The 10,687-nt window shown below is 35.4% G+C and overlaps 1 long non-coding RNA gene across 1 annotated transcript; it reads right to left on the bottom strand.

Moving 5' to 3' along the window:
• Positions 1-4,599: 4,599 nt before the first annotated feature.
• LOC118480578 lies at positions 4,600-5,859 on the bottom strand. The gene is made up of 3 exons (XR_004863388.1): positions 5,535-5,859; positions 4,863-5,103; positions 4,600-4,781 (listed from the first exon to the last, which is right to left on the bottom strand). It is a non-coding gene; the product is annotated as an uncharacterized LOC118480578 (long non-coding RNA).
• Positions 5,860-10,687: the final 4,828 nt, after the last annotated feature.

The following is a 10,687-nucleotide window of genomic DNA, read 5'->3' as shown; positions in this document are numbered from 1 at the left end:
CAAATTAGACAATAACGTGATACCACCGAAACTGGCTCGCGGCCGCCCGTTCCCGGGGATTTGGGATCAGGGGCTGTGACACATACCATGTTTTCATACAAAGTATACAAATGTTTAATATAAAAACTGCATGAATTCACACCAACATTATGTTGACGATTTTTCAAAAACTCACATGTATTTCAGGTAACTAAAGTGGATGTGCGCACGGTCATACTCTTGCTCTGGATGTTGTTTATGTTTATCTTTGAATAATGTTGTAACTTTTCAGACAATGTCTTATGCTGTCTTGTGATGTAAACACTCAACCTATGTTTTCAGTTACGTAATGTTATTTGAAGTTATTTTTACGAGCATGTAGTATGTTTACCATTCGTATGCAATGAGAACCTTTCATGATCACACCTCGTGCTTCCGTCTTAAAAAGGGGTGTGACACTTGAAGGGTTCACAACAGGGTCAGGTATTAGTTGCAGTAGGCTTGGATTCCAACAATGGACTCTATCCACTGGCCTATGCATATGCAGAAGCAGAGAACAAGGATTTCTGGACATGGTTTCTTGAATGTCTCAAAGATGATCTAGCATTACAAAACAACTCAAGGTTTACCTTCATTTCTGATAGACAAAAGGTTAGCCTATGCAATTTCTGATCCACTGTTTATAATTATGTTGATTTATTGGTTTGAGTTTTAACATGTTTACTATTTTGGGTGTTAATTTTAGGGCCTTATTCCTGCACTTGAAATGGTATTCCCTGCTGCAGAACACAGGTTCTGCCTTAGGCATATTCACCAATATATAAAGTTAAAATGGAGGGGCAAAGCATTTAAAGATTGCTTATGGGCATGTGCAACTGCCAGAACAGGTAACTTGTTGATTCATTAGTTGGGTAAAGATTGTTATGCCTTTATTGACTCATGTTCTTGTGTAATAGTACCTAAGTTTAGGGAAAAATGGAAGAGTTGTAGAAGTTCAATGAGGAAGCATACAACTGGTTGTCACAAATTCCACCAAAGCATTGGTCTAGATCTCACTTCACAGGTTGGTTATCAATTTAAGTACAAATTTATTTATCACTTTAAACATTGCTTTATTGGTTATCAATGTAAGCATGTTGTAGCTGTTAACTGGGATATGGCTGCACATAAACAACAGGTTCAGCCACCTGAGGATTGGGTCCATCCATGCTACTATCTGGACACTTGGAAAAAGGCTTATGTCTACAAGGTTGGTCCCATCAATGGTCCCAAACTCTGGCCAATATCACCAGTTCCAACAACATTGACCCCTCCACTTCACCACAAACAAGCTAGCAGGCCAAAGAAAAAGAGGAGAAGAGACCAAGTGGAGGTTGAAGATGCCATGGAGAAGAAAGGAAAGTTGACAAGAAAGGGTGGGACCGTAACCTGTAAGAAATGCAATGTGAAGGGGCATAATTCAAGAAGCCGTAAGGAACCAAAGAAAGGAATGGCAACTGAAGGTGGTTATGCAAATGATGAGGTAGCTGCTGGTGGTTCTGCAGCTAAAGAATAGGTTGGATGCTTTTGAAGGGCTGCATTTATATTCTCTTTCGGTTATGTTAATCAGCCGTATGCTATAAACAATACTTAGTAACTTTTGGTTGTCTATTATGTTTGACATGTTTAACTATTGTGGCTTATGTTTATGCCACCATTTTGGTTGTCTATTATGTTTGACATGTTAATCAGCCGTATGCTTATGTCTATTATGTATTTGGAAATTGAGTGTCTTTATTATGGTTGTTGTGAAATAATTATGGTTGCTTGAAAAATCAGCTATGGCAGGGTAATAAATAGCTGCAGTTGAGTGTCTTTATTATGGTTGTTGTGTCTTTATTAAATAGGTTTGTTGTGTCTTTATTAGGTTTGTTGGGTATTAAATGGTCATGCTTATCGCTTTTGCGCTTTATTATAAATTGGTCATCCGTATTACATTTGCGCTTTATTAACAATGGTCATCCGTATCGCTTTTGCACTTTATTAACAATGGTCATCCGTATCGCTTTTGCGCTTTGTTAAAAATTGTCATTCGTATTGTTTGGCACACACACAATACCTTTGAACACCCAAAATCGACCAATTTCATTCAATCAGTATTTGGTCAAAATACGTAATTCACATTACACTCAAGCTAACAACATTCCAAACTGTAACCCTAGTAGAAACAACAGTACTAAAATCAGCTTGTTCTTCCATCTTAGTTCAGTCCGTAGTTCATCCCTTTCTTGATCCGCCCTGTTTCTTGCTCGAAGTAGCCCTGGAATGATGCGAACAGCTCGTGGACACATTGGCTGGTCAACCCAACCAACAAATCCAGGACACGTGACATCCTGTCACATCAAACAATTCAAAAATTCGAACCAAATACAACATCGATTCATCAAATCTATTGCTTACCGGTGATGGACATGAATAGAATCGACGTCCTGGGTTGTTGTCGGTCCATGATGTTCGAACAATGGCTAACTTTCCACATCGACAGGTTGCCATCTTCTATGGTTCCAGGAGAAACATAGGAGACAGGAGGAAATCTAGGATTCCATGAAGAAGACGGTCGTTATTATTGAGGGAAAAAAGGAAGATAAGGTGGTTTTTATAATGGGCTCGAGGTGAAAAGACCAAATTACCCTCACGTGCTAAGCACATGAGGGGTTTTAACAGAGAAATTTAACTTAAGTTGGGGCTGGGGACCAAGCGAGTGCATTTTTGACAAGTTTTGGGACCACGAGTGTAATTAGTAAACCACTGGAACCAAGTGTGAAATTTTTGCAAACCACAGGGACCAACCAAGCATTTAACTCTTTTGCAATGAACTTTGGGATGCCTTCTAAACAACATAGTCACAGTAAAGTTGGCATTCTTAATCTCTTAAAACTATTTATCATGTAGCTACTATACTTTAAAGGAGAAGAAAGGAAACAAACGTTTGATTCTGCTAGAAGTCTTACATCGTCCATTTAAACAAAGATTTAAATAAATTCTAAGTATAAAAGGAAGTGGTAAAAGAAACAAGCGCATTAGTTAATCAACATTCCACGTCGATGGCTAAACTATCAAAACTCTTTGGCATTTGCTTTATAAGAAGATAGCCCTTAGAATTTTTAAGTTCACATCTATGATATTTTAGTTATTAGCTGGAAGACCACTAAATTTGTTCGTCCCATGTTGAATATTATAGCGCAAGTTAAGTTTTCGATTATTAACCAAAACTGAAAACCAAATTCGAACAGACTCAATGGTTAAAGCTGAATTAACCAAAATCGATATGTTTATTTAAATCTATTAACTGAAAGTGTTGGTTTGGGTTACAGTTATAGATGAAAACCGAACCGATATATCCATACGAATAAAACAGCATAACCAAAAAAGTTATATATTTGTAAAATACTATACGAATAACATTCACCTATAACCGAACAACCCAATATGTGACGAGAAAATTAATAAACTAATAGACTACGAGTACCGTATTTAAATTGTTGTCGCCGCTGCATCGCGTGGGTATACTACTATTAGTTATTATATATACTAGGTTCTTTAATGGTTTTATAAAACCATTCAGCTCAAATGGTTTTAAGAACATTAATAATTATCATATTTTTACTATATAAAAGGCAAATGAAATTTACAAGTTTGAAGTAGAAAATTATAAGTTAATATTCTTTTTTCATTTTCAGTGTATGTCTTTAAAAATATATAAAACATCAAATCAAACTAATAATATACTAAAATTAATTCGATATTTTCAAATAAACGATTAGCATGTATTCCTTCTTTATCTCGTTTCGTGTTTGAAATATATATATATATATATATGTATAAGTATATATATATATATATATGTATATATATATATATATAACTATTTTTAGCCTGTATACATTCATGATAAACTACCACTACAAGAAAACTGGGTTTTTAGTACGTGCAAAAGCGTCCTAAAATGCTATTTTATAGGACCTTTCATTTAATAGGACCAATGGTAAAAGCGTTTCATGTAAAGGGGTCGTAATAAGTCTCGGAACTAAAAAAGCGTCCTAACATCTCAAATAAGATTATGAAACCAATTTTATGGTCGCGTAATATGTCTTTGAACAACCAAAATAGTGTCCTAATAAAAACATATTAGGACACTTTTACGATATTCTAACATGTGCTTACATACTTTTAATCTTTTGATACACTTACAAGCGTCCTTAGAACTTAACTAATAGGACCCTGATGATGTAACATTATAGCTAATTTAGTACCAAGAAAAGGGTCCTAATATACCAAATAAGATTATGAAACCAATTTTATGGTCGCATAATATGTCTATAGACAACTTAAATAGCGTCCTAAAAAGAACATATTAGGACACTTTTACAATGTTTTAAAATGTGATTACCTATTTTTAATCTTGTGATACACATACAAGCGTCCTTAGAAATTAATTTATAGGACCCTTATGATGTAACGTTATAGCTATTTTAATATCAAGAAAATGGTCCTAATATCCCGAATAAGATTATAAAACCAATTTTATAAACAGACCATCAACGTATAACATCCTAATAGTTATTGTATAACATCAACTAATGAAAGAAATAAACTTCATTATATTTCAAATAAGCATGTTCATAACAAAAACACTAACCATAAATAAGTTATAACATTATCTGACATAAAGTCTTAACATTTAACAAAGAAATTAAAGCAATTAAAGAAATAAGAAGCATAAAATCTTGAGTCATCATGCGTCCTCAATCCTCATGGACTACCTACAAATAAACCATCCATGTATAAGCATTAAGTTCCATCATGTTAAAATTATTTGTATCACAAGTTTAACAAATACATACCGAGATGAATGGATAGGGCCATGCGATGGATGCACCAATACAATCTTGAATTATACAAAATAAACCATATGGTCTTACCAAGTTTTCATCTTTTTCATTGGTACTTGAACGTTTACCTCACACCATTCTGGTTCAATCTCTGTACCACCAACTAGATCATTTGGGTCCAAGTTCTAGACCCTTCTTCTTGCTACAGTCTCGGTAGAGTTTAGAATGCTTTTGAGGAAAACTTCATCTCCGACTTAGATTTTAGGTAAAAGAAACAATTATTAGATAAACAACCTATACTAATTAAATAAATCTACTAATTAATTAGTTATGTTTTCTAAACAGCAAAAACGCAAAAAAAAAAAAAAAAAAAAAAAAAGAATGGTTTAAATCATGACTAATTTAGACCACTAGTTTAACACTAAAATCTATACAAGTTTTATCTCTAATATAACAATCAACAACACTATGCTTGTTTTTTTTATAAGTTTACAAACTGTAATATGTTTAAACAAGCAACGATTATGTCATCTTCTTCATTGTTCTTAAACAAAGAGCAACAATCAGAACATGAAACGACCACTGTTATTACATCTCGTTTTCGATTAAATATAGTTGAAGCTTTACTTGATACATATATATAAAAAGAAGGTAAAGCAAATGGATTGAAGGTAGAGGGTATACCGAGAACGAGTGAAGCGATCTTCGCCGTAACTTCGGATGGCCCCGGCGAGTTCCGAATGCTCCGGCGACGGGTTGCAGGTGACGAGAGAGTGGGAGAGATAGGGAGAGGTTGTATTTGTGTGAGGGTGTCGAATAGAATAAGTGCATCTAATATTGTTATGAAACCTTGCAAAGTTTCCGTAAGGGATTTATGGTAATGATTGAAGATTATACCGGTTTTGGCCGGAGATTGTGTCCAGATTCGTGATGGTACAAGAATGAAACGCGTTCTGGGAATCAATCAATATATGGAAACATAGCCAAGATGTTCGCTGGCAAGTGTTTTTGGGCGGCAATGCAAAAGAGTTAAAATGGTAAAAGAGTTAAAATGGAACGATAAGTTAAAATGATTATAAGATGAGTTTTGATGAATTAACATGTAGTGGTGGAGTGGTATATGTGTTACGAATAGGGCCGGTTAAATCGCTAGTCGCTCGCTCGACAAACGTTCGGAAGTTGCTTGGAAAATACTCGTTCGATTTGACACTCGGTTGTAAATAGGGATGCAAACGAGCCGAGCCCGAGCTTGACCAGGCTCGAGCTCGAGCTCGATTAACTTATGAGAGCTCGGGCTCGAGCTCGGGTCGATTCGAGCTTTGATTTCAAGGCTCGAGCTCGACTCGTTTGTATTTTCTCAAAGCTCGGGCTCGACTCGTTTATTATCTATTAATTAATATATTAAATAAAAATAATACAAATAACAGACTTTTAGGCTTGCGAGCTCGATAACTGAAGCTCGGGCTTGGGCTCGTTTACTAAATAAGCTTATTTTTAGGTTCGAGGTCGGCTTATAAACAAGTTTGAATAAGCTCGGCTCGACTCGGCTCGTTTACACTAAGGCTCGATAAGGCTTGACGAGCCTAACGAGCTTCACATGCGAGGCTCGAGCTCGGGCTCGATAAACAAATGAGCTTTATTTTAGGCTCAAGCTCGGCTCGGCTCGTTTCGAGCGTTTTCTCGAGCCGATCTCGAGTGGCTCACGAGCCGCTCGTCTCGTTTCCACCCCTAGTTGTAAACGAGCCGCTCTACTCGGTTCGGTTCAGTTTGTAAACGAGCCAAGCATGAGCAAAGGTTCGATCGGCTCGGTTCGGCTCGAAATATTATTTTTAATTAATAATTAGTATATATTTATACATACACATACATATATAAACATGTATATACATGCCGTTCAAAAAAAACATGTATATACACATATATATACACAAATATAAATTATACATATATACACACACACACCTATATATAGGGATGAGCAAATCGTTCCCTGTACCGGTACGGAACTGGGTACTTTTTCGGTACTGATTTGCTACCGACTTTTAGCATTTTCGGTATCGGTCCGGTTCGGTACCGGTCTGGTACGGTACGGTACCGGTATTTACCGGTTTTTAGCCTCAAATACCGGTACTGAACCGGTACCGGTACCGGTTCCGTACCGAACCGGGTATATTGGGTACCGGTACCCACTTTTGGGGATTTTCGATACCGCACCGGTTCGGTACTGGACGGTACCGAGCTCATCCCTACCTATATATATACACACATTACACATACATATATACTTAAATATAAATTAATTAATAGTTTTATATATGCCACTCTATTATATTTTGGTCCACTATATACAAATTTACAACTATATCTATACGTACTAGCCGAACCACGCCAATAAAAAAATTAATATCAAAACCTAAAAGTTAAATCCTAAACCGATAAACGACAAGCTGCTCATCGCCTCAATGTTTCATGTCGTTACCTTAAGCCGATTGTCTCCTGCTCTCAAGGTAATTGTTTGTGCAATGTGCAATATGATCATCGCCTCACCGGCTACAACATTGCTATTCATAAGAAAAATATTATGTCATGAAACGTGCATGTTTTTAAAGACATAAAAACTTGAGACCAAACATTGTCACTAGCTCTCTTAGAGAATTTCAATCGAGCGACACGGTTGTCCAAATTGCTCGAACTTCCCTCGACGCTCGCTCGGTATATTTACTGCTCGTTTGATTTGAGGCACGGTTTTAAATGAGCCGCTCCGCTCGATTCGATTTGTAAACGAGCCAAGCATGAGCAAAGGTCCGCTCGGTTTAGCTCGGCTCGTGAACCGCCCTAGTTACGACTTGACGTAGGATGAGACCCGGGTTTAATCCCGCCATCCACCCTTCTTTTGTATTCGACTTCTATTTTCAAATATTATAAATGTCACAAACAGTTCCTGTACTATAAGTTTGTCATAATTACTAAATTTGTCCTCATTATTTGAATAAGGGTCCATGTTCTTATTTATATCTTTAAGCAATTCAATATATATTTATATACATTGTGGATACATATTATTTACCAATCCGTGCACATATATGTGTTTTGGAATATAATGTACATACATATTTTTGTATAAGTAACTAAGATCTCCCGATTGCAGTGATTATTTGGATCCAAGATTATAGAGAAATAAAACTCGAAAGAATTTCAAAACGGGTCGGATTTTGGAAACTCATTTTTGACGAATGTTACATAAACGTCCTATAAAACTTATGTTTTAAGACTCAAATATCAAGTGTCTTATTACGGTGTATTATAATAAAACCATAATGATTAAGCGTACTATATAGGTTAAAATTATAAGACCCTAGTGTCAAGTGTCCTATTAAGTTATGTTATAATAGAACTCTAGCGAATAAGCGTCCTATAAAACTGATGTTTTACGACTCAAATATCAGGTGTCCTATTACAGTGTATTATAATAACACCACTATGATTAAGCGTCCTATAAAGGTTAAATTTATAAGACACAAGTGTCAAGTGTCTTTTTAAGTTATATTATAATAAAACTCTATCGAATAAGCATCCTATAAAACTAATGTTTTATGACTTAAATATCAAGTGTCATATTACAGTTTATTATAATAACACCACAATGATTAAGCGTCCTATAAAGTTTAAAGTTATAAGACCCAAGTGTCAAGTGTCCTATTAAGTTAAGTTCTAATGTGACTTCGATTAGAAATGGTCCTATAACACTGAACATTTATGACTTAACTACAACGTGTCCTATTAAGTTATGTTATAATAGGACCCCAGATGATCAAGTGTCTTAATACAGTACCACATAATGGGAGATCTAAATTTTAAGTGTCCTATTAAATTATATGATAATAGGACCCAAAAAAATCATCCATCCTATTAAATAATTTTTTAGGACACCGGTTTAGTAGAGTGTATTATAAAAGGACCCCAAAAGTTCATTAGTCCTATTAAATAGTTTTTTAGGACCTTCTTTTACAAGCGTCCCACAGAAAAGGTCCTAAAAAGCCATTTTTGTTGTAGTGTACAATATTAGCTCCATTTGCTCTAAAGGCACAATTTATTTCATGGGGTATTTCCTATACGTTTTTATATTGATGTTTAAATGTAACGGATAAAAAGCATTCATAGGTAAAGGGTTAGCCTTGAATCCTAAACTAAAAACTAAGGACAATTTTAGGAAATTATAATTATAAATATCATAAATATAAAATATAGGATGTTACATATTAGTATGTTGTAATAACAATATTACATGATAAAGACAAAATATAAAAATAAGACACCATAACAATACATCTGAACTTACTTTATATGTTGACCAACCTCAAACTCTTGACATTTCTCTTTAGATACTTTACCACATCCACGTTACTATCACTGTATTTTACACCCTCAAATTTTTGACATGAAACACTAAGGGTATTGTAGGATCGTTTTCAGACCCGAACGAGTCGATCAGAAGAGTTTATCTCTAAACGAAAGGCGGAAACAGACATGTAGAGTTCAATTTAGCTAGATTTACTCTTTAAACTGTTGTATGATTGATTTCGTAACGTTTTACAACCTGACAACACTTCGGCAGCACTTCGTTGCATAAGCCGGAAAGTTACAAATGATGAAAGTTTGAAAGCTATATATAGGTAATGACCCTTCCGTTTGAAACTCTTCAAACGGACAGGACACTTCAAACTAAACCCTTTTCAAACTTTCAACTTCAAACTAAATCCTTTTCAAACTTTCAGCTTCAAACTTTCAGCTTCAAGTATAGTAAATCGAGACTCGATATAAGACGAAGACGACAAATGCATGAACCAACAGACTCCCCCTCAGATGTTGACGAGTCTTAAGTGTCGAGTCTTCGCATCTTCAGTCTTTATCAGTCTTTTCGAACTCTCCAAAGATTCTCCATTGAAAGCATCCTCAATCAATCTCTTACTCTTTCTCGAAATCTTCAGGATCTGAATCTGGCTCTACTATCTTCAGACTCCCTCTCGATGTCTTCAGACTCCCCCTTTCGCTAAACCGGGATCATAGTCTGGAATTCTTAAAATCATGATCATGTCCTGGCTCGCATCCTGCTCTGGATCGAAATCTGGTCAACCTGCGTAAACTCTACCCAAAAGTAAATTTCCAAAATTTTTATCCTGACAGATTTAGAAATTACAGGTAGATTTCTTTCAACAACACCATTTATAAACTCTGAAGACTTACTTTTTTCAAAATTAATATTCTTCATTTCAAAGATTATTTCTCCCAAACCTGTTGTTCATCATGTTTAGCACTCGGAATTTTGAAATTTAGCTCTTCAATATCAGTTATCGAATTTTTTTTTGGGATTTTTCAAAATTTATGCTAAAACACACCAAAAATCTTTTTGAATTTTTGAATAAAAGTAAATGCAGAAACGAAATATTTACAGACAATATTTTGTGAGTTCGTGCAAGAGGATCATATCAGTTTTTGAGACATATCACCAACACCGTTAAGCTTGATTACATTTCAAGTTATAAACAATTTACCTAGATTGTTAGTATATTGGTCCACTTAAATTTTCACACAAATTTCAATTGATTCGAGATACGATATTAACGTTTTAAAAACTTGAACTTAATTGAGTATCACTCCACTTGAATATACTCCCGTATCCAGATCCCAATGTTCAGTCTTACAGGTGAGTATACCACAAATGATATCTGTAAGTGCGAGGGCCGTGAGAGCTCAGGTCGATACTTCTGTATACCCAGAGAGATGACGGCTTCGATTTTTGGTGGGTCCCCTTTAGAGGATCTTTTGATTACAACAAC

Source organism: Helianthus annuus, chromosome 7 (assembly GCF_002127325.2).
Source record: "Helianthus annuus cultivar XRQ/B chromosome 7, HanXRQr2.0-SUNRISE, whole genome shotgun sequence".
Lineage (NCBI taxonomy): Eukaryota > Viridiplantae > Streptophyta > Magnoliopsida > Asterales > Asteraceae > Helianthus > Helianthus annuus.
The sequence above is the reverse complement of the archived record's forward strand: the minus strand, read 5'-3'. Positions and strand labels throughout refer to the sequence as shown.